Raw genomic sequence first — 7796 nt, forward strand, 5'->3', positions numbered from 1 at the left:
AGAAAGACGGTCTCACTAGGAGCTAAACACCCTCTGGTCACTTTATCTATCTCATGAACTTTCTGTGTAGAATAAATTTCTCTGTGTCTGAGATACAGTTTTCTCCTCTACGAACAGTGGGGCTTAGACCAGTTGATCTCAAGTGTATCTTCCCTAGAGATGTAGGAGTCTATGAGCAATATGATTATCCTACTATAATGTCAAGAACTATCATTTGAAACTACACATCCTCAGTAGGGTTTAGTCCTTCATGGGAACAATCAGAAATTGTCACAAATAGAATGACAATACTCATAAAAGAGTCTTTTTTTAAAAAAAGATTTTATTTATTTTTTCATGAGAGACACACACACAGAGAAATAGACACAGGCAGAGGCTCCCCATAGGGAGCCTGATGCTGGACTCGATCCCAGGACCCTGGGACCATGACCTGAGCCAAAGGCAGATTCTCAACCACTGAGCCACTCAGGCGCCCCAAAAGAGCCTTAAGTAATCAAATGCCTCAAACTTGCCAGGAGCATTTGAGTTTTATAAACAGCAACAAAAAAAGTCTGAGGGCTAACTTTTGAGATTTAGATACTATCAAGTTATGCTGTAAAACAATGATTTAGGTATGAGACATTATTCTTAAATCTGTTTTGGTCTTATACAAGGAAATTCCTTCTGAATCCTCTTCAGTTAGCACTCTTCACAAAAGAAATTGAAAAAAATTTCAGTGCAGGTATTACTTCAGCATATCACATGTGCAAGGGGCCTGACTACTCAAGAGATGCCTTCATGTGACGTCCTTTTAGTTTCAAATTTGAATTAAATTAGCGTGCTGCATTGCAAGGGACATATGAAACAACAGTACACCAAAACTCACTGGAGACTGATGGCTTAGCTCTTTCTTTCTATGACTGAAAGTAGTTTTGTGTTTTTGACAGAGTCCTGTGGGTCTAAAAATTTTTTTTAGTTAAATGAAGTAGAAAAATCAATATAAAAAACTAAAACGAATGGTGTATAACAGGCCATAATTATGGTTTTGGCTTCATTTCTACTCCTTTAGTGAAATGAGCATTTATTAAGTTGAAGCATATGAAATTGCATCTTCATAGGTCAAAATTTCATTTGGTTTCACCCAATACCTTATAACTCGTTTATTTAAAGTCTTGGTTCTTACCGTCTAACTGAAGAACTTGTATCTTCCTTTAAAGAGGAAAAAACAGTTTGTAGTTAGGAATTGTGGGTCTCAAAGTTTGTAATGGGAGGAGCCAGTTGTACTAAAATGCTTTTTCCCAACCATTTAATTTATTTAATTTACTTATTTTTGTGGGGGAGGAAGGGGTGGAGGGAGAAGGAGAGAGAGAATCTTAAGCAACGCAGAGCTTAAAGTGGGGCTGAATCTCACAATCCTGAGATCCTGATCTGAGCCAAAATCAAGTCAGACACTTAACCGACTGAGCCATCCAGGTGCCCCAGCCCCACAACCATTAAATTTTTTTTTTAAAAAGATTTCATTTTTTTATTCTTGAAAGACTCAGAGAGAGAGGCAGAGACAGGCAAAGGGAGAAGCAGGCTGTCTGTGGGGAGCCTGCTGGGGGGTGCTTTATCCCCAGACCTGGGATCACACCCTGAGCCAAAGGCAGATGCTTAACCACTGAGCCACCCAGGCGTTCCACAACCATTTAATTTAAACTATCAATGTAGTACAACCTGTACATCGAAAAAAAGAAAAAAAAAAGAAAAAAAGTGCAAAGGACTAAAAAAAAGAAAATTACACGTATCCTGTCCTCCATTCCACTAGAAAAGCATGATATTCACTGAACTCCCTAGGCAATCACTTTAAATCCTTTCTAACTTTATTTCATTTGGTCACTGCTATGGTCTGAATGTTTATATCCTCCCCACCCCAACCATATGTTCAAATCTTAACCCCTAAGGTGATGGTATTTAGGAGGTGGGGGCCTTTGGGAGTTGATTAGATCATGAGGATAGAGCCCAGGAATGGGATTAATGCCCTCATGAAAGAGGCTTCAGAGGGATCCCTCCTTCCTTGGCCACGTGAGGTTATAACTAGAAGTTTGCAACCTGAAAGAGGACTTTCGCTCCATGCTGGCACCCTGGTCTTGGCCTTCCAGCCTCCAAAACTGTGAGAAATAAGTTTCTGTTGTTTGTGAGACAGTGTATGGTATCTGGCTATAGCAGCCCAAATGGATTAAGATAGTCACTCTCTCCTTAGCTTTAAATAACATGCTTATATACCTTTTCTTTTTGGTCAGTTTTAAACACTGTTAACTCCCTGGTAAAGATGATAAATGAGCTATTTATATATTATGTCCTACTTCATCCTCCACTTCATATTTTGTTATTTGTAGTATTATGTTAGTACTAAAAACACACAGTACTATTTAGTAGTTACTTTTTCTATTGGTTATACTTACAACCTTAAAGAACATACTTATTTATTCATGAGAGACACAGAGAGAGAGAGAGAGGCAGAGACACAGGCAGAGGGAGGAGCAGGCTCCATGCAGGGAGCCCGACGAGGGACTCGATTCTGGGTCTCCAGGATCACACCCTGGGCCCAAGGCAGCGCTAAACTGCTTAGCCACCAGGGCTGCCCCATCTTTTGACTTTTAAACTCTTTTAACATGTCACTCTTTTTTTTTTTTTTTTCCTTTTTAAACACACATTTACTCCATGTCATGACCAGGCTATTATATTTAGCAATCAACAGCATGGGCGCAAAAAAAAAAAAAAAAATCTATTAATAAACCTTCTGTTGGGGATGCTTTACACTTTCCATAGAACAGAAACTAAAATAACCTGTTATACAATTAGTCACAAATACACTCCTCGAATTTTTTGTTCATACACAAATATTGTCTAAAACATGTCTTTGTCTAAAACAGCAAGGTCCTCTGCTTGGCTGAGTTTACAAATCTGTTGTAACCTGTAGCTTCCTTGTTATTTCTCTGGCTCTCCTCTCCCACTAAGCTTTGTTTCCTGGCAGTCACGAAAACCTGCCACTGTCATAGCTATTGTTGTTGCTGGAACCTCCATAGCCACCTTTCACTGTTTGGCAAAGTATTGGCCTCCAACACCCTAGGGGCTGGAGCTCCTGCTTCCAAAAGTTCCTCCTTCATGGGTCCAAAATTTGAAGATTTATTGTTGTAACTCCCAAAACTATTATACCTTCCGTCACCTCCGAAATGCTTCCGTCATTACCAAATCCATTATAGCCCTCCTCACTGCCACCACATTCACCACCACCTCGACTGCCACAAAAGCCACCTCACCAGTGAAGTTTCCTCTGTGACCAAAGTTGTCATTCCAACCAAAACCACTTCCATGACCACCACCAAAGTTTCTACAACCACTTGGACCTCTTTGGCTCGATGAAGCACTAGCCATTTCTTGTTTAGATAGGGCTTTCCTTACTTCAGAGTCATGGCCATTCACAGTATGGTATTTTTGAATGACAATCTTATCCACAGAGTCATGGTCATCAATCACTTCAATTTTCCCATACTGTTCAAAATAATCTCTTAGATGATGTTCTTCGGCGTCTTCTTTAACGTCACCAACAAAAATCTTTTTCAGAGTTAAGTGGGCACCAGGTCTTTGAGAAGATTCTTTTGAGATAGGCCTCTTCAGTTCCACAGCAATTCCATCCACCTTGTGTGGCTTTCCATTCATGACTGTCTCCACTTCCTCCACAGTGGCATATCCCAAAGCTTCTGGAACGCTTAGTGTTTGGATCTCTCAATACCACATAATCTCTCATCAGTACGCATACCACTGTGAGTATTCCCCATTGCTCAGAATGGCTCCTCAGATTCTCATCAGTTGTTTCAAAGCTCAAACCCCCAAAGAAGAGCTTCTGCAGCTATTCAAACTCTTTGGGAGACTCTGACTTAGACATGACAGCTGTGGGAGGTGGGCTTTAATGATGCTTACTTGGTGGTGTCCACAGGCAGAAAGCAACTCTTAACATCTCTTACCTTATTATTTATTATGTAAGAGAAAGAACACATCTAAATTTCCCTTCAACATTCTTCCTTTAACTCTCTCTTCTCCAAAGACTCTTGACTTCTGTCAACTTCACTATTACTTTCATCTTGTTAGAGTTTATGATATTTGCATTTTGTTCTGTGACTGGTCATTCAGTTGATACTAAGTGTTGAAAGTCAAAAAACTATAATTATAGTATTTTGCTTATGTAAATAGTATTCACGATAGAACAAAATGCACCAGTTAGGTAGAAAAGGCAGATTTATATTACTAGCCCATACTACTAGGAGGGGTGCTTCAAACATCAGGATTATATAATTACGTTTCCAAATACTCCATTAGAAGTGCCAAATAATAACACACTTTCATTTGCTTTATATTTGGAATGCAGTTTTCTTTGGTTTTAATCGCTTTCCATTTTTCCTAACAAAGCACATGCCTTCCACCATATGACTAAATTTGTCCAAGATCTTAATCCTAGTCTCTGTGGCATGGAATCCACTTTCCGCCTGAGGACATTCTTCTTCAGTTCAATATCAGTTGCTCTCTTGGCCTGCTGCGCAGCAATCACTCTAGGCCTTCCTTTCATTGATTTAGGGATTAGTGTTTCTTGGATCTCAAGTTTTTCTTATTCTTGGATTCCTTTTTCTTTTCACTGTTTTATCCTAAATTTTTCAGAAAGAATTTTTGAGAGGTGAGCTTTCTGAGTTCTTATATGCCTCAACATGTCTTCATTTTATCCTTACAGCTGAGGGATAGCTTACGTAGGTATGATACTCAGATCCTCAGAACTCTGAAAGCAGTGTCTGTCTTCTGGCACTGAGCATCGTTGATAAAAAGACTGGTGCCAATTAAATTCATGTTCTGTTGTAGTTGACCTGTTGCTTGTTCTCTGGAAGCTTTTAGAATCTTCTCTTAGTATTTAATGCATTATAAAATCACAAGCTTATGAAGTATGAATTTATTTTCTTTTGTGTGGCACTTGGTAAACCTTTTAATCTGAAGATTCCTATTTTAGCTCTAAAAAATGTTCTTGTATTATTGCCCTCATTATCTTTTCTCTCGAGTTTTCTTGTCTACTTCTGGAACTATTAATTGGCTATTATCTCTCCTGGATTGATGATCTTATGTCGTTTTTTGGCTTTTATTTTATTTATTTTTATTTTTTTGTGTTTTTTTGTTGTTGTTGTTGTTTTGGCTTTTAAAAATATTTCTTCCCCTCTGTCTTTTCGCTTTACACTTTAGGAGATTCCACTGATCTTTTCTTTCAGCCCTTCTGTTGATTTAAAAAAATATATATTTATTTGAGAGAGAGCATGAGCGGGGGACAGAGCGAGAGAGACAAGCAGACTCCCCTACTGAGCAGGGAGCCCAACACAAGGCTAGACCCCAGGACCCCGGGATCACAACCTGAGCAGAAGGCAGATGCCTAACCGACTACGCCCCCAGGTGCCTCTGATTTTTTAATTAGAGGAATTAATTATATTTAAAATTTCCAACAATTCTTTTGTTTTGTCTGATTGCTCCATATATATATATATATGTATACTTGTTTTATGGATACACAGGCTTCTCAAATTTTCCTGAGGTCACTAATTAGAATGCAAAAAAAAAAATTTCTGTTTCTCTGAGGTTTCTTTTTAAATAGTTCTTTTGAAAATTATTAAAACTATTCCTTCTTTTGTTATTTTTCAACTAAGTGAACCAGAAAAATGTATATCAGGAAAATTGCCTAACTTTTGCCCCATTAAAAAAAAACAAGTTCTTGGAGAACCTGGGTGGCTTAGTCGTTAAGTGTCTGCCTTCAGCTCAAGTCATGATCCCAGGTTCTGGGATCAAGTCCCACATTGAGCTCCCTGTTGAGTGGGGAGCCTGTTTGTCCATCTCCCTCTGTTCCCCACCTCATTCTCTCTCTCTCTCAAATAAAATCTTAAAAATAAAAAACAAGTTCTATTATGAAAAATCTTGATGTTGCACAAAGTAGACAAAATATGATGAACTCCATGGACTTGTCACCCAACTTCAATAAATATCAACATTCTGCCTTTTGTTTCACCTATACCTGTAAATTTTTATAACCAAATTATTAAATAATATTTCACATTGAGTTGGTCATTTGAATTTATTTTTAATAAATTATACCATTAGATCATATCACACACTTTTTCATATGTCACCTAATACAGTGAATGACAGTATTAAAAATGATAAAAACCCAGACCATTTAACAGAGCACTTTCTATGCTGTATACTATGACACACTTTACAAAAACCCTGGTTCATTTAATTTAAGATGATTAATAATGCAGGTGTCTGCCCTTTAATCTGCAAAGGGTGTAGAACTATTGTTTGTTAAAGGATTAGTGAACGCATTCAATATGAAAACCAATGTGTGGACAAGGACATTTTCTGTAAAAAGAAGTATGTGTTCATGACCGGGTTTCTCGGATACAATAAAATGCCAACACAATTGTAGCCACTGTTATAAGGAAGGACTATTTCTAAAAAAAATCTTAATACCCTTTAGGGACAAATAATGGCCTTTATGATTTCGTATCATAGTCACGTCAGTCGGAACACCACAAAACACCAAATTATAAATGTGATGCTGCTTATAAGAACTATTTTTTTCTGTACACGATTCTAAAATTCAGGAATAAACTAAGAGTGTTAGCAAATTAAAAGCCAAAATATCTTATTTGTGCCCATAGAAGCCAGAAAGTGGATTCTGCTGACTGGAGAGAACACTCAACCAAGTGCACCACAACTGTTTCATTTTCTCTCATTCCACCTCATTCAGCTTTGTGAAGTGTCCCCAGAGCTCTGCCATCATTCCCTGGGAGCCAGTACTGGGTAGTTGGAGGAAAGACAGGGATTTGAATCAATATACTGTTGTCTGGTAGCTTTCTGACCATGGTGAAGTTACATAATTTCTCTAAACCTCAGTTTCCTCTTTTATAAAGTTAGGGAAGCAATTATCTCCCTTTTAGGATATTTGTAAATATTAAGAAACACATCACACTAAGCAAGTGGTATAGGGCCTAGGGACTTAAATACGTATAAACGATCATTATTATTCCTGTGGGATTCATAGGTATCCTCTACAGGTAGGGTACTGAGATTTACCAAATAAAGATACAGGATATCCAAGTAAATTTGAATTTCAGGTAGATAAGAATAATTTCTTAGTCTAAGTATATCCCAAATATTGCACGGAATATACCTCTATTAAAAAAATTATCCATCGTCTATCTGAAATTCAAATTTAAGTGGGTATCCTGGCAAAAGAACTTCTCTTTTAAAAGGAAACTTAGGTAAAAATAAACTTATAAGGGATAAAGTTGTGATTAAAGATGGTATTTCATCTGCTCAAACTTGGTAGTCTCCTATCCCCTCCCATCTCCAGTACAGTCAGAATTTTCTCTTCGGAGTAATGCTCAAGTTATCATATATCAGACAAACACATAGTGCCTGTATTTTGGAGTAGAATGTCACCTTTTCCCCACACTGAGATCTGTCGGATCAGTTACAATCCTAAACTAGGCATGGGTTTTCAACCACTTGCTGAATTATATTTGTATTTAAATATTTATTTGGAAAACCACAAAGCATGACATCCAAAAGCCATCTTGAGGACCACTAAAAACATGCAGATCACAAATCTCTTGACAACACTCAATCTTGGAGGCACTGTTTTCAAAATGTTCTTGTTTACCACGTTTTCTTTGTGTGTACCGCGTTAACTGTTTTTCAAAGATAAATGAAGCAGATGGGTTTTCTATTTTACTTTAATCACACTG

The 7796-nt window shown here is 37.7% G+C and overlaps 1 pseudogene; it reads right to left on the reverse strand.

Moving 5' to 3' along the window:
* Positions 1-2995: 2995 nt before the first annotated feature.
* LOC121478686 lies at positions 2996-3907 on the reverse strand (annotated as a pseudogene).
* Positions 3908-7796: the final 3889 nt, after the last annotated feature.

This window comes from Vulpes lagopus, chromosome 19, assembly GCF_018345385.1.
Source record: "Vulpes lagopus strain Blue_001 chromosome 19, ASM1834538v1, whole genome shotgun sequence".
NCBI classification, from domain to species: domain Eukaryota; kingdom Metazoa; phylum Chordata; class Mammalia; order Carnivora; family Canidae; genus Vulpes; species Vulpes lagopus.